Below are 22048 nucleotides of genomic sequence, written 5' to 3' on the forward strand. Positions count from 1 at the left end.
ATGCAGGTGGACCATATTATAAATAGGCGCGTTGCTATGGTGAGGATGGCAGTCCTTGCTTGCTGTGGGTAACCTTTTCTACCTTCTTGGACTGTTTTAAAACACGGCAGTGTGGTAGCATTTCATTTAATTTGGATCGGGGCGGGGTAGACGATGTTTTGATTGAGATCTGCATTCCCTGTCCCCCCCCCCCCCCCACTGCCTCTTTTCTGAGCTGACGTTTTTTTTTTTGGGGGGAGTTTCTTTCTGCTGACTTAGCACTATGGAATATTTTTCACATTGAGCGTTGGCATTATTTACCTAGAAATGTAGTTTCTAATGGCTGGGGCGGGGGGAGATGGTGGTGGGCCGAAGGCTGGGCTTTTTTCTCCCTCTTTCTCCCCTTCCTCCCCTGCACATTTCTGCGAATTTGTTGGCTTTGATGCCTAGCAGCCCCGGCAGTGAAGTGGAAGTTCAGGTTGGCATGATGCAGAAGTGATTATTCCTAGTAGTGTGCTCCCATTACTGCTAATAACATAAAGACAATCGCCTGCCTCTCAGGACTCCCCGCACATGGCACGCAGGTAGTTAGTGATTGCTTCGTGGAATTGGGCTCGCAGCGATGGGGACTGGAATGTTTTACTCGTAATTGCCCTTGTGTGAAGTCCTCGGGGTAACTCAGATGAGATGTGTGCTTGCTTCTCCCCACCCTTGTTGCTTGAAGGGGAATGTTTAATTACAAACATTTAATAGCATAGCAGTTCAGGTTTGTAGAAATGTGTCATCTCCCCCTTCCCTCAATTCTCGGGCAGATAGACAGTCGTAGGATCCTAAAAGGATGCCTGGAAAAAGCAGTCAAGCCATGGAGAGCTCCTCCACATTTCCAAGCCTGTTTCTGACCTTTAAAATGGGAATAAGCTCCCTGACTCATCTCATTGGGTATTTCTGAGCATCAAAAGGTACCGAGTTTGAAAGCTCTCTAGGAGGAAGAATGCTACCTGGGGCTGATTTGCTATTAGAGTTGAAATCTTATTTTGTAGCTCAAAACTACCTTTCTCCGTATAATGGTCCATGGGGTGGGGTGGGAGAGCACTGTGGCCTTCCCCAGGAGCCCTCCTGGGGTGATAGCTTCTTTCCAGGTGTCAAATTGGGGGTCCCAGGGGGAAGGCCACGTGCCTTCCCGAGTGCCTTCCAAGACTCGGTTTCTCTTTCTAAGAAGGAGGAATGCTAGAAAGAGTTTCTGCTAGTGGTACACATCATATCCATGGGGCACTTGCTCATGGCACACATCCTGTACACGGGTACCTGCTGTGTTCTAGGACTTGCTAATGGTATGTGCCATATACATTGGGCACTTGCTAATGACATTGGGCACTTGCTAATGTACATGGGCACGTGCTGGTGGTACACATGGTATGCATGGTGAGCTTGGTAACAGTAAACATCCTGTCCACCACTACTTGCTTGCAGGGCACACTTTGAACATGGGTACTTGCTGGGATCATGGTGGTGCACTTCATATGCATGGCATACCTTCTAAGAGTACACATTCTGTACATGACTGCATGTTAGGGGTACACATAGGCATTCTGTGGTCCACACCTATCCTTGAATACTTGCTAGTGGTACACATGCCCAGTAAGCTTGTCAGTGGTACACATCGTATGCACGATGGGCTTGCTAGCAGTATACATCCTGCACACAAGCACTTCTAGTTGCACATAGCTTATGCAAGGTGAGCTTCCTCGTGGCGCACATCGACATGGTATACAATGTGTCTCAGGACCCAGCTCCTGTATGGTTCAGAGAGTGGGACCCCCCACAGGGTGATTTGCGCCACGGGTTGAATGTCCTCCTAATAAAAAACAAGGCAGGTCAGACGTAGACAGTGCCCGCAGTTCCCTAGCCAGGGCTGCATTCATCTGGGGCCATGACCATGCCAGCTGTCCTGTTTCTGGGACCTGGCTTCTTGTCTACCATTCCTCCAGGGCTGCTCTGCCCTCCCTTTGACTCTTTGCGGGGAGGGGGGCCTTTGGAAGGAGAAGGCTGTGCTGTCCTGGCACGGCCTCTGGTGCTCGGCCTCCTGGGCCCACTCCACCGAGCCTGTGGATTCTGCCTGCCATTCCCAGGCGGCCTCACGGTGAAGGTGGTGGGAGGCTCACAATAGGCCTGGTTGTCAGGCGGCTGAGGGATGAACTGCTGCGAAGCTCGCATTGTGCCGGAAGCCGGTTTGCGCAGAGAGCTCACGATGGCTGGCTTATGTATTTACCGAGAAGTATTTCTAGAGGGTAACCTCATTGCTACAAAGCGTGTCTGAACAAGAGCCCCGTTGTTCCTCCCCAGCCCTGTTGCTCTGGCGGGGAAGCCGACTCAGGCGGCCTGTCAGCCCGGCCTTGGGCTCGCTTGTTCTCCTGAGGCTCTAGGGGGTGGGGGTCGGACTGGCCCAGCGTCCCCCTCCTCGTCCCCACGCGCCCCCCCCCCATTCCCTCCAGGACACCCCCTGCCAAGCTCAGTGGGATCGGGCAAAGTGCAGAGAGCAGAAAGTGCACGTCTGTGCGTGGATTCCTTTCCATTCCCCAACCACCCTCGCCTCCTGTCCCGGCCCTGGGCCGGGAGCGTGCCCTGCCGCAGACACCCAGGCCTGACAAGGAGCCCTTTGTTGGAGCTGGAGGTGCAATTCTGTGGGCGTTGGGATTCCTGGGTTCGAGTTCAGCTGACTGCCAATTGCCTAAGCGCGGGCTGTACGCTGCAGGAATCCGAAGGACTAGCCTGCCCAGCCAGGCCTAAGGGAGCTTGGGGCCCTGGGTGCTCCGGTGGCATTCTCCTCGCAAAGTGCTTTGAGCTCGTGGGAGACAAAGAGAGAGGCCTAGGACATGGGATAGGAGAGGGCACGCGAACCTCCGGGTGGTTACGTGCCTGGGTTCCGGCCCCTGCCAACTCCATGCCCACGAGTGGCCCCTCCTTCCGGGGACGCTGCAATGCAGTGCCGGACCGATGGTTCCTCGCGTCCTGTTTGCGAGCGTGCTCCGCTTTGCCAACCATCTAGATTTTTCAAATGTGGCCTCTCCACCCAGCTACTGAATCAGATTCCTCAGGGGTGGGGCTGGAGACTATGTCTCCATTAATTAGCTCGTAAAAATACTTTCACCCTCCTGCTACTGCCTTGCAAATGCCTCTGTGCCTGGAGCGCACGGTGTTGAACTGTACACGTGGACTTGGCCTGTTACAGCTTCTCGCCCACAACAGGGCCCCTGCTTCCCAAACGGGAACACTCGAGGCTCTTTCGTCTTAAAACCAAACAGCTTTGTCGACATATTCAGAGCGCATAAGACTCACCCCTCTAAAGTGTATGGTTAGCCTGGTGCCGTGGCTGGTGCCAAAGCACAAACTGAGAGGTCTGCCTGGGAACCCACCACAAGCAGCACAGGGGAAAGACTGCAGTCCTGGAAACCCCATGGGACCGTCTCCACTGCACTATAGAGATGCCGCGAGTTGGAATTGACAAGGAGGTTGTTTGGATTTCGTGTGTTCACAGAGTCCTGCGACCCTCCACACACTAATCTCAGAACATTGCCATCACTCTGTAAAGAAGTTCTGTCCTCGTGAACAGGGACCGCTCCTTTTCCCATCTGCCGGCCCCAGTCACCACTCTGAATCTGCTCTTTTATATACCTTATATACTCGAGTGTAAGCCAACCTGAATGTCAGCCAGGCACGTAATGTTACCATACAAACGTCATGTGCTGGAAAAACTCGGCTTCTACTCGAGCACATACAGTAAGTGGAACCATCACAATGTGCACACCCTTGTGCCGGGCTTGGGGGATTTCAGGGTCCATCCAGGTTGCAACATGCGTCTGTGGTTCATTTCTTTTTCCTGGGCGAATAATATTCCATTCTATGAAAATAACACATTTTGTCCCTCCCCGGTCTAATCCCTCTTAATTGGATAGACAATGTCATCTGACATTGACACACACACACACACACCCTGCTGGTATAGTGGTTATGCATTGCACTGCTAACCACAAGGTCAGCAGTTCAAAACCACTAACTGCTCCGAGGGAGAAAGATGAGACTTTTTACTCCCATAAAGCTTCGTAACCTGGGAAACCTACAGGGCAGGTATGCCCTGCTCTGGAGGGTCAGTGGTGAACCTTGGCCTTGGTTCTGTTGGCAGGGAGTTTATTTTAGGAGATATTACAAAGCAATAGGCCATTTAAATCAGAATGGACTGCAGTTACAGCCTGAGGTTTCTCAGGTTGGTGTCGCTTACTTCCTGCTGTGGCCAGATGAGACAGAAAGGCAGAGGACCGAAGGGTGGGTCCTGTGGAGCAGAAGGACTCTTGCAGTGGCAGCCTACACACACCAAGGGAACCTCCGCTGCTCCCAGCTTGTACCTGGGGAGCCCTGGGCCTGGGCAGCTCGCACAAGGAGCTGGGGAGAAGCTGGACTTGTACAGTCTTGATTTCTCTTCAAGCTGTACCGTCTGACTACCACAGAGGCTGACGCTGAGGTTTGGTGGTTGCCTGGCAGGGACTGGCGCTCGACTGTTGCTTTGTCAGTGTTTTCTGCCTCGGCAGTGGGTACGGGAACAGCCGCCTGCTCCCTGCTGAAGGGGGTGGTCCTCATTTGCGACACTCGGGTATCCGCATGGCGGGGGACCAGAGTTGGTTGGAGTGGCGAGACCTGGGTCTGCTGGTTCTTGAAGTCTCTCTGTGACATGAGGCAAGTCCCCGCAAGCCCAGCGGCTCTGTTTCTCCCTCGGTGTAGTGGGGTGACGATCTGGAAGGGCTTGCCACCTCTGCCGGTCTGCGGTTCTCCATTCCCACTGCTGACTCATAGCAACCGCCTGTGGGTTTCCGAGACTAACTGTTCACGGGAGTAGAAAGCCCAGTCTTTCACCCACGGAGCTGTGGGTGGTTTCAAACTGCGGACGGTGCGGATCGCAGTCCAGTGCATCACCACGGCACCCCCAGGGCTCACAGGGATTCCGAGTGTTGAATTAAAACAGCTTAAAAATTCCCTCTCTCAGAGACTGCCACTGCCCTGACACATGCCAGTCCCTCAAAGTGGCGACCACTTCCTGGCTGCGTCCGGTTTCATGTCTGTCTCCTCCTCCCCTCTGCAGAAGGGCGCTGCATGCGGGCAGGGACGGCCTCCAGTCTGCTCACAGCTTCAGCCCCTCCATTGTCCATGAGTCAGGAAAGGAGGTTCTGAATGTTTGCACACATTTCAAATGGCTCAGGGAACGTAGTGTGGAACTTCTAGCAACTAGATTCCTCCCCCTCTTCCTCCTGTTTAATAAATTATACTCACAAGGAATTAATATTGGCTACATTGATTGAGAATGGCATGTCCAGTAGGGAGCGAAAGGGCTTTGTATTCGTCAACCTGTCTCGTATTCCCCTCGCTGCAATCCTGTGCGAGAGGCCTGGATTTCCAGAGCAGGGAGGCAGTTCTCAGAGAGGCAGCCTGGCCAAGGAAGGGGGCCTAGATCAGGACCCTGGCCTGGCTCCAGGCGCCAGAGCGTGAGCTTCAGCATTGCTCCCAGGGAGGGAAGTAGCAAGTAGACGAATCTAGTGCGTTCAGATAATGACCCTCGGGAGGGTGGTACCCTCTTGGCTGATGGGGGACTACTTGGACCCCATGTTAGCTTCCTAGAGAAGCTGTAGCTATGTGTACTACAAATTGGGTGGCAGAGAACATCAGAGGTGCTTCTCTTCCACTGTTCTGCAGAAACCAGGGCTTTGGCAGAGTGGAGTCCAGAGTTGAGTTTGGCAGGTGCCCAGGGAGGAGCCCGTTCCACACCCCACTCTTCATTTTTTTTTTGTTTTGATGTCTGCTGGCAACCCTTGGTGGTTCCTTGGCTTGTATAGACACCCCAATTTCTGCCTCCCCACCCAAATGGCTGTGTTCCCTCGGTGTCCTTTTCTGTCTCTGGGACACTCCTAAGGACACCAGTGAGCTTGGATCACGGCCACCTTACCTCTCCACAGGAGTCCCCGTCTGGTGCAGGTGGCTAACGCAGCTGTTTTCGGCTCTTAGCAGAAAGGTTGGAAGTTTGAGTCCTGACAGTCTATTCTGCAACCCTCCCACAAACAAACAAACAGAAACAAAGAAGCTCTGTCACTGAGGGCTCCATGGGGCAGACGTCCACTCTGATAGCTTGAGAAGGGAGGGCTGAGAGGTGCCGTCTACTGCATGGGAAGTGGTTTCCCTCTTCTCAGGTGACTTCCAGTTAGGGAATATGAATATATTCTCTCTTGTCAAGACTCTCTTTCCACACAAGGTTATGTTCACAGGGACAGGAGGTAGGACGTGAACAGATCTTGTTGAGAGACACGCTGTACCAGGCTCCTTGTCTGGGGTGCCCAGGAAGACACCAAGAGAAGATGCTGTTTTCAGTCACACACACAAGGGGAAGTTGGCCCCTCAAGCCCAGAAAAGAGGCACGGAGTGGTTGGCGGGCCTAGGAAACAGGCTCAGGAGGCCTCTTGAAGGAGATGGCAGGCCCTTGAAGGCTAACCTCAGGGTCCAAAAGACGGTTCTCCTTGCTGCTCCCTGGGGCCTCTTGCAGAGAGCTTTGCCAGCATAAGCCAGGAGCCTCATCTTTGGTGAAGACCTTAGTGGCTGCTGTGGCCGTAGGCCTGCCCTGCTCATTAGTGACCTTTCTCTTGGAAGACTGGTAGGTCATGGTGACTTGTGAGGAGCAGCTGGGCTTTCTGGTCAGAAGCCACCAAATGTGAAGCCAGCAGGCATGTGTTCGGTTTGCCAAATCAGAATCTTCTAGAGCAGTGGTTCTCAACCTTCTTAATGTCGAAACCCTTTAGTACGGTTCCTCATGTTGTGGTGACTCCCCCTCCCCCCACCAACCATAAAATTATTTTCCTTGCTACTTCATCGCTGTCATTTTGCTACTGTTATGAATCGGGTGACCCTGTGAATGGGTTGTTCAGCCCCCAAAGGGGTCGCAACCCACAGGTTGAGAACCGCTGTTCTAGAGGCAAGACCCCCTCCCTTTATTCAGCCGCCCTCACAGCTCAGATCAGAATACGGAGACTGAGGCAGGTGAAGGTCTTAACTCCCTCGCGTCCAAGTGAGGACGGGCATCCAGGTAGCAGAGGTGAGAATTTCTGCCGAGATGTTCAGGGACTTTGCTGCAAGGGTGTGGTCTCATGGAGAAGTCTTTGCGGCTCAGAGGCCTTAGAGTTCAGCTGAGGAAAATGTCAGAGGGCTGTGCTCTGCCAGGATTATGGACGGTGGGGAGGACGAGCGAGGGGACGGAGCTGAGTTCCAAACGGTCCTTCAGCAGGACTCTGTCCCCTTAGAGAGTCCCGGAGTGCACTGGGCTCCTGGGATAGAGCTGCAGGAAGGTTGGCTTTGGATTTTTCTGCTTAAATTAAAAGTGAGCCCTCCCCTGGCTCCCACCCCTTTGCAGAGAGGTGATCCGTGTGGATGGCTACGAGAAGGCTTTGAGAAGCCTGGTTCAAATACCATCGCCCGCAGGACAAATCTTTCCCAATCCAGGGGGAATCCCAACCTGATGGGGTCAGGCGGGTAGATCTGGACCATGGGGGGCACGGACATTTGCAAACGCAGGTAGATAACGTACTCTTGTCTTGATTGGATGGCTGACCCCCTGGTTCTATTCTAACATGTTTAAATACCGTTTAAAGGAGAGGTTTCTGCCTCACCCAAAGGGCAGCCGAAGGGAGCTTGAGTAGCCCAGGGTTGAGTAGCCGCGAGGTTGTGGGACAGAGTGGCGATGACATCTGGTGACAGTGACTTTTCTGTCACCCAGATTATCAAAAAGTGGTGGAGTGGCTGCGCTTTGGTGGAGGGCCTGACATCCTCCCCACCCCCGGGTCCAGGTCTCAAAAGGCAAACCCAGAGCTGGGACGGCGGCTGGGCCTACAAAGTGCCCTCTGCCCTCCTCACGGCTGTCCATCCGGTGCTCCAGCATTTCTGTCCTCGGGACAAGATCCTGTTACGGGTTTGCTTCCCATTGAGTATTGTGTGTCACCTGAGACCGCATGGATTCTAGAATTCTTCTCAAAGGTAAGGGAAGGCCCTTGTTGGTGGGACCACATGTATCAGCGAATTGGGCTTACATCAGATACCTGGCGTGTTGCTGCTTGTACACGGATTTTATTCCTGATGCATGGTAGTCCCAGTGGAGAGCCCTGGTGGCCTGGTGGGGGATCGCGACTCCAGCGACCCCATGTGACAGGACTGCACCATAGGGTCTTGTAGAGAGTGTGATCATTATAGGTCGGAAGCCTGAGTGGCACCGTGGTTAAAGCCCTTGGCTGCTAAGTGGAAGGTTGACAATTTGAACCCACCACCTGCTGCATGGGAGAAAGATGAGTCCGGATACACCTACTGAGGGTTATAGCCTAGGAGACCCGCTGGGGCCATTCTCCTCCGTTCTGGAGGCTGGCTGTGCATCGGAATCTACCTGATTGCAGTGGGCTTGCTCCTTGTCCATGTGGCGGGCCAGGTCTTTCTCCCTTGGAGTCACAGTGTGAGTTTGAGCCACCAAGGCTCCTTGATCGAAGACCTGGACAACTTGAATGATCGAATGCATCCGTGAGGCATATGTAGATCATTCTGGCTTAAGGATTCCCTTTTTCGAACTTCCTGTTACATCATGCAGGTCTGCTGTAGGCCTCAAGTTATGGGAATCCTTGGCAACCACAAATACCTTGTATTTTCGCTCTCTCTTGTGTGTTGGACTGCAACCCACAAGGTCAGCTGTTCAAAATCACCGAGGGAGAAAGGCGAGACTTTCTATTCCTATAAAGAGTTACCATCTCAGAGACTTCCAGGTGCAGTTCTCCTCTGCCCTCTAGGCTCGCTATGAGTCTGCATGGACTCAATGGCAGTGACTTTGGTTCTTTTTGGCTCTTCCTGTAGAGACTCATCTTTGTTGTGTTAGGAAACCCCGGGGGGGGGGGGTGGGGAACAATGGTTAGCATGCTTGTTGGCTCACCATAAGGTTGGCAGTTTGAATCTACCCAATAATTGGCCATTGAAAGCTCTGTTGTCAGGTACCCTGACTCCAATGGAGTCACCAACTCTAATGGGTCACTTCCAGTGTTGTCACCAACTCTAATGCACAGCAGAGGGAACAGGCCTGCTCAGTCCTGTGCCATTCTCACAAGGTTTGAGCCCTTGTCACCGCTGTGTCAGTCCGTCTCCTTAAGAGTCTTCCTCTCTTTCACTGACCCTTCTCCTGGGACTGTGCCATTTGATAACATGTCCCAAGGATGTCACACGTGGTCTTACCATCCTGGCGTCTAAGGAGCATTCTGGTTGTACTTTTCCTAGATGGATTTGTTCATTCTTGTGCCCATCCGTGGTGTGTTCAGTGTTCTCCACCAATACTGTAATGTAAGGGCCTCCTTATTCATGGTGAGCCACATGGAGAATACTTACCATGACAGCCCGTGGGGCCCGCCATGAGTGGGGTGGCAACTGGTTTGATTTTGGCTATTGTGTGAGGACTAGAAAGACGCACAGACTGGACAGTTTCAGGAGAATGGTTGCAGTGATTTGCTTTCTGGGTCCGTGGTCTCATCTGCAAAATGAAGTGCAAAGTGGCTGCAACCGCTCTGCCCCACAGAAAGTTTGCTCCCAGCATGCCTTCCAAGGTTGGATGGCTACCTCGTTTTAGTGAACTCCGTCGGCAGCCAGCCCTTGGAGATTCCGAACGTCATCACCTCACATCCTGGTCTGAGAAGTCCACCAGTGGAAAGAAAATGTCGACAATGCTTTGTAGGCTCGAATGATGGGGCAATGTGGGATTGGATGGCGTTTGAGCACCTTCCAGCCCTCACGTGACCTTGCCCCGTCTCTTTTCGCCATCACAGATGGAGTCACCATGTACCGCAGTTGTCCTAGAGACATGATGGCATGACACTGGTAGTGCCCTTCTGGTAGGGTGAGCAAATTCTGGAGGGGAAACAAAATGAGACCCATGTGGAATGGGGCTCGAGCCTGTTGGAGAATAGATGGACAGAACTAGATGAGGGAAGGAAATTGGCTATAGTCTGACAGATTAGGAGCCCTAAGGCCTGAAGAAATACAGGGACTTCACAGTTAGCCAATGGTGCAAGTTTGATGAATGGCTCACAGCAAGACATTAGAGCTGTTTAACCTGCCAAATGGTGTCAGTCCGTTGGCTTTCCTGGACAGTGTAAGCAATGATGTTTGCTTTGGATGCCCTTTGGCAGTGCTGCGCTTGTCCTGTTGCTGGCAAACCACCTTTTGGGCCCGAGGGGAGGGCAGGGAGGAATGGTTCTGCTTAGAAGGCCCTGCCTGGCGATGCTGATGCTCTATTACTTTGTTGTCTTGGATTGGACTGGCGCCTTTATTTTTCTCTTTCTGGCAGGGCCTTGAACTGGTTCGAACCGGTTCAGTAGTGGTGACACACCAAAATCGGTACAGGCTTGCATTTGTGAAATGTGGGTGGATCAGAATGGTCACCAGAATGGGAAGAAGGAACAGTTGAAGCCTTTACGGGGGGACTCTGAAGCAGCGTGATGAGCTTTCAGGAGATTGGATGATGGTCCAAGTACGTGGAGAGTGGCATATTTAAAGTTGGTGCGGCCAGCTGCCATCTTTGATCAGGACATTGTTGTTTCTGACTCTGCCGGTCATCAGAGTTGATTGCTATATAACGCACAAGCTACCCTTTTTCCTAAGCAGGGCATTAATGCAGAATTTTGAATGTTCTGGTAACCTTCCGGGTTTGCCTTGTTGGCCATGGCAGAACCGGCGGGAGAGCCATTTCGAAGCTCAGCCTTCCAGAAGTGCTCGATGTGGTTGGGTCATCTATTACCTCCTTCTGCCAGATTCCTTCTCTGCTCTCCACATGCTCCACTCCCTGGCCGGCCACAGCCTTTAAGAATTTCACTTCTTTAGCTCTGTGCAAGCTGGGTTTGGAAACGGGGCACTTTCTGGAGGCCCGGGAGGAACTTGCAGCTCCAGCGGGCAGGTGCAAAGTCAGGACTGTTTCCTGTGCTGTGTCTCCCCAGGCCGGTGTGGGCCAGGGGACGGGATGGGTTGCAGGGTAGGTGAGCTGCCCCCTACACGTGCTCCCTTGGCCGAGTTCAGGAGGCTCCTGAGCAAGCGGGCCTGGAGCTTTTATCACCACTGCTATTGGGGGTAGGGAGGGTTTCATTTGCCTGTTCTGGTCCAACAAAGACTATTTTATTTATGTGTTTCCAAGCCCTTAAAAATTCTTTTAGGGCACATCAGTGGGGAGTTAATAGAAACTCTGAAATAAGAAAAATGCCTGCAGGGTAAGGAGAGCCCCAGCCTACCAGCCGGCTCCGAATTCTGTGCTGGTAGCTGGCAGGGCTGCAGGGGTGCAGCGGCGTGCTGGACCGGGCCGAGTTACAGAGCCGTGGTGAGTACACGCCGACTCCAGCCTTTTCAGTGATTGAGTGGTGGGTTTCCAGCCGTGCGCCTGGTCCCTGCCCACTCGGTGCAGAGGGAGGGCTACTATCAGTGTGTCCTTGGGCATGCTAGCTTTCTGGATGGGTCTCTAACCTTTCTGGTTTGTGCCACAAAGAAATAGAGGGTGGCCAGTGTGGCGCTGCCTTATGCCTGCCCCCGGTGAATTAAGCCACCTTGGAGTTGACAAGATGAGGGGTCTGCTTGTCCTCTGAGTGTTGAGTTAGAATGAAAGAGAAGCAGGACTCACGGAAACAGCCTTGTGGCTTTGGTTCCCCTGCCACCCTCCTACCCCAAGCAATTCTCTGAAGAAGGCAACTGTTGGTATTTAATAGGACACATTGTCTCCATTGATCAGCTGAGGCAGGAGGGGCTTTGGGGTCTGAGCCCAGGCCTCAGTTTCTCCATCTGTAAAGGGGGCATGCTGATACACACACACATTCTCTCTTTCTCTCTCTCTCTCTCTCTCTCTCTCTCTCTCTCTCTCTCTCCCTCTCCCTCTCCCTCTCCCTCTCCCTCTCCCTCTCCCTCTCCCTCTCCCTCTCCCTCTCCCTCTCTCTCCCTCTCTGAAAGGCTCCCTGAAGGTTGCTGAGGCTGGCCAGGGCAAAGGCTTAATCTGATGTATTTAGTGGCCCTAGGAAACCATCTTCTGCTTTTGTTTTGAGACTTCCTATTTGGAAGACACAAAAGAGAAGAAAAATCAGCATTATCCCGCCACTGTTTCTCAGAAGGGGGTGCACGGAAGAAGTCCCCACCCTCTTGGTGGCACCTCATTGAGCCACAGTGGGCTTGTCTGTGCATCTTGCTCATCTCTGAATTCCATCTTCAAGCTTGCCTTCTGATGTCTCTTTGCCCTGTTCAGTATAGAAAGCTACTAATTTGGGGGCCCTTTCAAGCCAACAGATTTATGTAAGACTCAGAGGGCCACTCTGCTTCTAGATGGGCAAAGCCTTAGGGGGACAATGTCCCCATTGTGTCACACACAAAACAAGCTTGTCTTCAGAATTGGACATGCCAGTCTGCCTTCTCCAGTGAACCCCCTTTGCCCCCCTGCCTCCCACCTTTGAGCAAACATTATTTGTTGTGCTGATGTGTGATCAGGTCCTGATTTGGGGCTGCTTTTTGATGCGCTTTGTGAGACCTCGCTGGCATGTCCCTGGAGACCCTTTGGTGGCTAGACCCTTTGTCTTGCGTCCACCTGTGTGGTGCCAGCCTTGTCTGCTTTGTGGCAGGGTGTCCCCAGAGCCTCAGCATGGCTTGGCAATGGTCTCCCACGTCTGACTTGGGTCCCTCCTGGAGTTACTTCTGGGCTCAGAAAGAATGCCTGCCTTCTGTTCCTCCTCCGACCCTCTTTCCCAGCCTGGACCATGTTTAGCCTTGTTTGTGGACAAGCTGGGGAGGAGCGGGGAAATGAACTCACCTATCAAGATAACCTACTTTGTGCCAGCACCGAGCTCCAGGAATTGCCCTCTCCAGCCCTGGGTAGTTCAGAAGGTGGGATCCTGTTGAAATAGGTGAGGAACATGAGATTTCAGTTAGAGGACCTGTCTGTGAGTCTACTTAGAGAACCGGCCTGGGGTTCTACAGGCCCGTGTGCTTTGCTTCTTTTGGCTCAAAATGCACCCCTGAGCCAGTAGTGGGTCACCTCACCTTTGGGTGGCTCCACCCTTGAGGAGCTTAGAATGCACCCAGAGAGTCCCAAGCACAGGTAACCCGGACCACAACCAGTGCCGTCCAGGGGGAGGCAGGAAGAGGCGTTCAACTGTGGGGACAGCACAGAGACATGGCGTGCAGAGGGCACGAGGACAGCTTAAGGTCAGCCAGTCGTTTGCCCTTCGTGGATGAGAAGCGATTTGCCCAGTCTCATGGAAGGCCGATAGGAGAGGGGCTCCCAGGAGTCTGGGCGATGCTGGAAGGGCTGCAGGGCTGGGCGAGAAGGAAGCTACCTGCCAAGGAAGTGGAGGGCGGGGTGGGGGTGGGGAAGGGGGCGGGCTCTGAGGCCAGGCAATGTTTGGGGTCTCTAGGCCAGTGTTTTGGGAAGCTGTGGTGGGTGGACTTGCCAGAGCCCTGGGTGATACAGCAAGTTCAAACCCACCACCAGCGGCTCCATGGGAGAAAGACAAGACTGCCAGTTCCTAGAAGGAGGCCCAGCTTCAGACAGCCTGCAGGCCAGTTCTACTCTACCCTCGGGAGTGGGTATGAGTCAGTGGCTTTGTTTGGTTCCCCTGGAGAACAAGTACCTAACTGAACAGTGGTCCTTTAAGGCCCTTGGGATGTTCTGAGAGAGATGGATCGGGTCCAGGTATGTGCAATCTCGGGATGGCCACAGGCCACCATGAAATCAGGATTCTCTCCCTTCAGAAATCCCCTCTGGAAGGAAGGCTACTCTGTGTGGAACTGAGGGGGCATTTTTCCTCCTTCCAGCCCTGACTTGGTGGCAGAGTGGCTTGTGCGTTTGGCCTGCTAACCGCAAGGTCAGCAGTTTGAACCCACCGGCTGTCCTGCAGGCGACAGATAACAACTCGTTCTTGCCCCTGTAAAGATTTTAGGTTTGGAAAGCCAAGCGGGCAGATCTACTGTGCTCACAGGGTCCCTGTTTTGTTTTTATGTCCAAGCTAGGTCAGATTCACACTGCACCAGGGTGAACATGGATCTTTGCCCAATTCCAGCTTAAACCTTCTCTCATCCTTGAAGGGAGTCGTCTTCCTTGGCACCTGCGGCCTTCTATCATGTTGATGGGAAAATTCCGCTCTCTTTTAACTCTACTTCCTCACGAGCTTCTTGCAGGCCTCCCCCCAAACCTCCACAGAAGGTTGCGAAGAAGGAAAGGGGGGCGTTGTTTTATGACTCTAGGCCTCTGACCTTTCTTGGGGCTTGGCAGCTCTGTGCTCAAAGGTGAAAGTAATAGATGAGGTTCTGGGTGCCTTCTGGTCATTTGGGCGGTGCTCTGTGATTGGGGAGCCACAGGCCTCCCCCCCCTCTCCATCTTTGGTACCTGGCTCCCAGCTTTGGTGTGCTGGGAGAACATTTGGCAGGGCCCCTGGGAAGGGGAAGAGGTGCATCCTCTCTAAGGGGTTCCATTCCCTCTGGGTGAATGAGAAGCATGGATGAGATGTCAGGCGATGTCAAGGGGATGTCAGGCGACAGCGGTGGGTCAGTGGTAAAATGCTCACCCTCCATGCAAGGGGCCCCGGGTTCGGTTCCTTGGCCAGTGCACCTCATGCACAGCCCCACCTCCCACCACCTGCCCGTGGAGGCTTGCGTGTGTTGCTATGATACGGAACAGGTTTCCGGGGCACCTCCTACGATGAGGAAGAAGCAAAGCCCTGGGAGTGGAAACCTTAAGGTCGAACTGGTTGCATTCTCAGCCCTTTCCTGCTCGGGCCGGAGTTTATCATGCTGAGATCTGCTAGGCTCCACTGTGGCTTTTGGGAACGTGGTCACCCTCTGATGACCCTCCAGCAGTGGCACTGGTTCCTAAAGTCCTCGGACCGGCTTGGCTGCAGAATGATTTCCCCTCCCCTCTTGTTTTGCCTTTCTTTATACTGCTGATGGGGGCACGGGTGCTCCAGAGGAGGAGGAAGCCAGCGCCAAGCTTTTGTTTTTGCCCTCCCCGAGTCCTTGCCTGGCATCGGAGGGAAGGGAAAAGAAAACCCACCCTGGAGGATTGCGGGTGACCCTGTGGTACCAGCAGCCTCTCAGTCGATGGAGTTGGCAGTTCCCCTCCACCACGCATGCTCTGTTCTGACTGTATGGCGTCACGTCTGGGTGTGGAGCATGGCTGTTTCATGTTCCGGGAAATGAGAAACCGGACCAGTGCGGAGAGTCCACAGAGGCAGGGCAAGAGGGGACCAGGAGGCACCATGTTAGAGAGACCGGGCAGGGGCCTAGTTGATACCGGCTCAGAGCGACCTTGTAGGACAGGCCCCTGTGGAGTTCTGAGACCGTAACTCTTTGCGTGAGTAGAAAGCCTCTCCTGTGGAGTGGCTGGTAGTTTGGAACTGCTGACCTTGTGGTTAGCAGCTCAGTACGTAAACATTGTGCCACCAGGGCTCCATAAAGAGCGGACTAGGTTTGGAGAAAGTGAGGATACATTTGGCCCTAAAGGTCTTCCTTATTTCCTTTGTGAAAAATAAGAATAAAATCGGAACTTGGTAGGTAACAGCATCTTTCGGGGGTCGGTCAGGGGGCCACATTTGCCAAGCAAGAGCGGCTCTGGTTTTGTTCTTTAGCCAGCTTTCTGCTTCGCAAAGGGGGAAGGGGCTACAGCTCGTCTGGTTTGTTTCCTCGGTGGGAAGCTGGGCCTTTGTATAGTTTTTGGAGGTCAGAACCAGCCATTGTCAGAGGGCTGCGGCCGGTGGTCTACCAGAGGCTGGCTTGTCCATGCCCTGCCACGGGGGTGTTGGGAGGTCACCTCCTTTCTCTTTCTCCCTCTCCCTCCTCCCCCTTGTTTGTTGAGATGTACTTCACCACCAAGTACCCAGGTCTCGAGGGCCCAACTCCCCCATATTCCATCCCTCCCCACCTGTCCAGCCGCTCGCCTGCTCCACAGAGAGCACTTCGGAGAGGGACCCGCAGTTCTGACTTCAGTGGCCCATGATTTGTTTTCTCGGCATGTGGATTCACCAGCCTGCCTCAACTCAGCAACCAGGCTGGTGGAGGATATTGTGTGTGTACATTTTGTGCACGCGTGGAGGAATTGTAGCTGGAAAAGTGGGGTGCACCTTTGGGGCACTCAAGTGCATCATGTTCCCTGCCCACCCCTCTGGCCACACCAGCCCTCTGTAGGACCTCCGGCTACCTGCTCCTTCCCACCATCATGCCTGACTCTGCCTAGGTTGTCCTCACTCCTTTGCCAGCCTCATAGCCGCACAGCCGTGGGGAAGTCACTCCTGCCCCCACCTGGGTGGCTTCTGTGCTCTGTACCACATTCCAGGATCCCTGGTAGGGTAGTGGGTTGCACAGTGCTAACGGCAAGGTCAGCAGTTCAAGCCCACCAGCTGCTCTGTGGGAGAACGAGGAAGCTCTCTAGTCTCCTAAAGGGGTATCATCTTGGGAACCCACTCACCGGGCCGTTCTGCCCTGCCCTGCCCTGCAAGGTCGCTTTGTGTCAGAATCGACTCCCTAGCAGTGCGTTTGGTCTTGGTAAAAGCAGTCAAGGAGCCCTGGTGTTACGGTGGTTAAGTACCCGAACTGAAGAATGGTTGGGCTGTCCCCCCAGCTGGTGATCCACTCCGGCGCAGGTCCCCACTGGGGAAACCCTTGGGGCAGTTCTGCTTCTAACCTGTGGGCCCGCTCGGAGCTGGAATCAGGCCTACCTCTCCCAGCAGCAGAACAACAGCCACGAGGAAGCCGCTCACCTTCTTCCCATGCTCCGATGGCCCATTACTGATGGTGGGGACGCGGGGAGGGGAAGGTGTGCCGCGACGCTGCTTTGGCTCGCAGGTGCTTTGGGTCTGGGTGGCAAGCCAGGGCAGTTCCGGGTTTCCGAGTCCCCAGCCCCCCTGTCTGTTGGTCGTAGCCCGAGACCCAGCTTGAGTTTGCTGGGTTCCTGGCTAGGGGTGGGGTCCTTGGGAAGGAGAAAGACTGATGGAAGTGGACTCTTTCGTGAGTGGACGGGTGAGTGGGCTGGTGGAAGTGGAATGATTGTTCTTTCTCGGGGGTGGGAGTGGGGGAGTCCTGTGTTTCCAGGTAGTAGATATGAACTTCAAGGGTGCAGACCGCCCGTGTCCCTGTGTCCCTGTCACGGTTGACCTCATTCCATCTGTAGCCCTGTTCCCTGGGCTCCCCTGCCGTCCCCCCCCAGGCCTCTCCTGAGCAGGCTCCCTCACTGCCTCTGCCTCTCAGCTGCTCAGGCTGGCTCTCCTTTGGCCAGGATTTTAACATATATCACAGGCTGGTAGGCTAAGAGCTTGGGACTTCCCCTCACCACACTCAAAGCCTTTGATCTTTTGCTTTGGAGGTAACATCAAAAGGGTGGCTGAGGAAGACAGCCAGGCTGTGAAGTTCAACGTTCAAGTTAATAGCTTGACTGAAGGTTGTGCTGCGTACAGGCAGCATTGCTGCGAAGGCTGAAGTAAACAGTGATTCTGCCCAGCTCTGCTGGAAGAGGGAGCCTGGTGCTGCCTGGTGCTGCCGATGGGTTTCATTTACATTTCAGAAGAGAGAGCCAGAGTCCCCCCATCCTGGGAATTGGAGACACATGGGGGGGGGGTGCTGAGGGGATACGGTGATATGTCTAAAGAGTGAGCCTGGGAAGAAGTGGGGTAGCGTGGAGACCCAGCCCATCTGTAGACAATTGGACATCCCTCACAGAAGGGCCACAAGGAATGGATGAGTCAACCAGGGTGCAGTATAGCCCCAACGAAACACACAACATTCCTCTAGCTCAGCAGTTCTCAATCTGTGGGTCACGACCCCTTTGGGGGTAGAACGACCCTTTCACAGAAGTCTCCTGATTCATAACAGTAGAAAAATGACAGTGATAAAGTAGCAACGAAAATCATTTTATGGTTGGGAGGGCCTCACCACAATATAAGGAACTGTATTAAAGGGTCGCGGCATTAGGAAGGTTGAGTCTAGCTCTTTAATGCTTCCTCCCCTCCACTATCATGACCCCAGTTCTACTTTACAAATTTGGCTAGACCAGAGCATGTCCATGGGTACAGATAAGAGCTCTCGACACACAGAACCCGGGACAGACAAACCCCTCAGGAGCAGTGATGGGAGCAGGGATACCATGAGGGTAGGGGGAGGTGGGAGGAAAAGGGGGGAAAAGGGGGAACCGATTGCAATGACAGACGTATAACCCCCACCCCCCCAATGGAGACAAACAGAAACATGGGTGAAGGGGGACAGTGGTCAGTGTAAGTTATGAAAATAATAATTATAAATTATCAAGGGTTCATGAGGGTGGGTGAGGTGAGGGAAAAAAATGAAGAGCTGATACCAAGGGCTCAAGGAGAAAGAAAATGTTTGGGAAATGATGATGGCAACATATGCACAAATGTGATCGATACAAGTGCTGTATGGATTGTTGTAAGAGCTGGAAGGGCCCCCAATAAAATTTTTTTCAGTGTGTCCTGGAAGATGGGGATGCTGGCATGGGATCAGCATGTTCCTGGGGTTGTGGGTGTGCGGTGTGAGCGCCTGCCTGGCTGACCGTTCCTGTGAGCCGTGTGTTTCTGCCTTCTGGTAGAATTCAAAGAAGGCTGGGCGGGCGCACAGCTTGGAGGGTGCCTCTGAGAAGTTGTGTTCGGCGAAGGCCAGACAAAGAGGGGCCCGGGGGATGTCGTAAGCTGAAGTGACAGAGACCCTTCTTTGGTGCGTCGGTGTGGACAGGGGTGGGTTGTTACTTAGTTGGCCGTTGTGTAGAATGCTCCTACTGTACTGGGAGCCACTGTAGCACCATTGAAAGATACAACTTTCCTTTAGGTCTTTAATGCTTCCTCCCCCAGTTCTACCTTACAAATCCGACTAGGCCAGAGCATGTACACTGGTACAGATAAGAGCTCATAACACAGGGAATCCAGGCCATATAAACTCCTCAGGACCAATAATAGGAGGAGTAGAGATACCAGGAAAGGAAGAGGAAAGTGGGGGCAGAAAGAGGGAACTGATCACAATGATCTACATATAACCTCCTCCCAGGGGGACGGACAACAGAAAAGTGGGTGAAGGGAGACGTCATCGGTCAATTAACAGCACGCCGTCTAAAATGCTCCTGCTGTAACACCACCATTTCTGTGCCGACATCAAGATGTCCCCCTCCGTACTCTCCTGTGGGGTTTCTGCTGCCCGTTGGCTCTTCCGTGTTCTTTCATTTCCCCAGGCCAGCAGAACTGCTAGGTCTGGTGTGTTCCTGCTCAAGCCAGGAGCGGACACAACTGCCTTCACTTGGCGATGCGTCAGGCTTCTGGAACCTTCTAGCTTTATGGAGACTGGAACTCATTCTGATTGTGCTTCATGCTGCCCACCAGATCTGGACTTGCATCCTGGTGGTGGTGGGGGTCGCAGTTTCTCCAGTGGGCTGGTGAAGCAGGCCTGTAGGCTGTCTCCTCCGTCACTGGGCGGAGTGATCTCCTGAAAGGTCTTGACAAATCTCTGCCACCTCTTGATCAGAGAGGTGGGCACGAGTGCCCTGGGGTTCTAGATTATCAGCCCGCTAGACTCTCAACCACATTCATCACACCTGTCTGTTCGGGGCCTTGTTAAAAAGGCATCTCAAGAAAGAAAGAGAGAGAGAAAGAAAGAGGGAGAGAGAAAGAAAGAGAGGGGGAGAGAGAGAGAGAGAGAGAGAGAGAGAGAGAGAGAGAGAGAGAGAGAGAGAGAGAGAGAGAGAAAGAGAAAGAATAGGCATCTCTCTCCACTGGGGGTTGCAGGCTTCTGGGATTTCTTGGTATGTGCATGCACACACACATTAACTGCAAAGCAAATTAATACAATAATAATGAAAATAATAAAGGCAAGTTTACTGCCACCAAGTGGATTCTGACTTACAGTGACCCTGACAAGGTAGAACTGTCCCTGTGGGTTTCCAACAGCCTTGTCTTTCTCCCTCGGACTGTGGAAGGACGTCGTTAAAACTGCTCAGCCACATCCCAGCTCAGAGAACTGTGTCCGCATCTCCTGACCCTTGGAGCCCAATGTGCATGCAGGGTGGCCTACCTGGGGGTGCCTGCCTCTCAGGTTAAAGCTGTAAAGCTTTACCACTGTCAGAGTTGTTGAGCTTAACCCTTAGTCTCCCCAGAGGGGAGGCAAGGGGAGATGAAAGACATCTCCAGACCCGTCTGTCACAGCACTGTTCTTCTAGGTAACTGGGGAGCCCGTGAAAGAGGGTGGACAGGGCCATTTACTTTGGATTCTGGGTTTCTGTCCTTTGACCTTCTGTAGCTATGTGCCTTCATGACCCCCTCGTCCCCTTGTGCTTGGGGGTCTTTTTCAGGACTCCCCCCGCCTTCTAGTTGGACATTAAAAGAGTGGGATTTGGGGATACTTTGGGGGGAATTCTTGAGTCTTCCTTTGTTGTGTTATAGTGTTGGGCTGCTCATCACAAGGTCAGAAGTTGAAGGTCACCTGCCCATCTGTAGGAGATGAGGAGGCTGCTGCCCGCTCCTGCCATGAGTCACCGTCTCGGGAACCCTAGGGAGTAGCTCTGCTCTACCTTAGAGGGCCGTTATGGGTCCGAGTGGACTCAGTGGCTGTGGCCTTGGTTTGGGTTTGATCCTCCAGACACCTGTGCCGTGTTTGCCGCTCAGGGTCTTCTTGGAGTCAGGTGAGAGTGCCTGGGGCAGGGCGGCCAGGTGAGGAGGGGACATGGGGGAGCAGATCATCTTCGGGAGTACATCCCCAGACCTTTCAGAGTGATTTTGATGTTTAGCAAAGTATAGGGACTTTCCTATTAGGACAGTTACATGTGACAGTAGCTCCTACTTCTGCCTGTCCCCAGGGCTTTGCTCAGTCATGGCCGATGGAAACCAGGGCAGAGCACATATTGCATAGCACCCAGGCCTCTTTCCATCCAATTCAGATCTGAATAGGACACGGGCAGTGGTGTCCCTGTTCAAAGATGGCCGCTGGCTGAAGAGGCCTCACCTTCCAACGTGCCTGCAACCTCCTCTGGGGCTCTCCCAAGCACCAGTGCTGCTTCAGTCCCAGCTGCAGCTGCCCTTTGCGGGGGCTGCTTTCCAGCGGGGTCCCCAGACTTGGTTGCACATTCGTCACTGGAGCCCACAGCTTCATGCCGATGCCAGCTCCACCGTGAGCCCACACGGTGGGGTAGAGCTGCCCAGGGAGTTTCAAGGCGATTATCTTTGCAGATACTGGCGGCCTCATCTCTCTCCCACGGAGCACCTGGCAGCTTCAAACCCATGCCCTTGTGCTTCTTAGCAGCTCAACGTATAATGGAATCGCCTGGAAAACTGAAAACCCCAATGCTTCGGGTCGTACCCTGTGGGGGTACAGATGGTCTGAGGGTAGGAGCCGGGGCCCTGATAGTTCTGAGACCCATTCAGGTGGGTCCCATATGCCCCTTGCATTTGGTTGTGGGACAGACCTTTCTGCATTTTCATGGGACTGACTGCTCCCTTCATAGAGCCGAGGAGAGAGAGAGAGAGAGAGAGAGAGCTGGGGGCAGGTTTGGGAAACCACTACCGTGGCTTTCCTAAACTGCCATACGTGTCGAGTGGCCCACGGTGGCCACATGTTGTTGTCGAGACTAGCAGTTCAGCCATGGATGCCCAGGGACAGGTGACCTGAAGCAGCAGGGCCGCCAAGGTGGCCGGGAAAGCAAGGTAGGCTCCGGAGATGAAGACCATCTAGGAACACCCGGGATTCGTAGAATTTCAGGTGATTTGGGTCAGGATGACCAACATCAGAATTCCGCTCGGCACATCACATGTAAGGGTGCTTCATGGATCGCTTGCTTATTTCAGACATCGCTCCTGCAGGGAGCTTGGTGGTAGGCTATCAGGGAAGCAGTTACGACTGCTAACCGCTCGGTGTTGTTTCAAAGCCGCCTGCCACTCCTCGGGAGAAAGATGGGGCTATCTGCTTCCTTAGAGGTCCTCTGTGACTTAGAATTGGCCTGGTGGCCGTGGGTGCTGCT

At 53.5% G+C, this 22048-nt stretch overlaps 1 protein-coding gene across 27 annotated transcripts in view; it reads left to right on the top strand.

The window, feature by feature from the left end:
• The window catches only part of TCF7L2 (transcription factor 7 like 2), a 215116-nt gene that overhangs the window by 37920 nt on the left and 155148 nt on the right, over positions 1 to 22048 (top strand). The window lies entirely within an intron of this gene.

The sequence above is a fragment of the Tenrec ecaudatus genome, chromosome 16 (assembly GCF_050624435.1).
Source record: "Tenrec ecaudatus isolate mTenEca1 chromosome 16, mTenEca1.hap1, whole genome shotgun sequence".
Classification (NCBI taxonomy): Eukaryota; Metazoa; Chordata; class Mammalia; order Afrosoricida; family Tenrecidae; genus Tenrec; species Tenrec ecaudatus.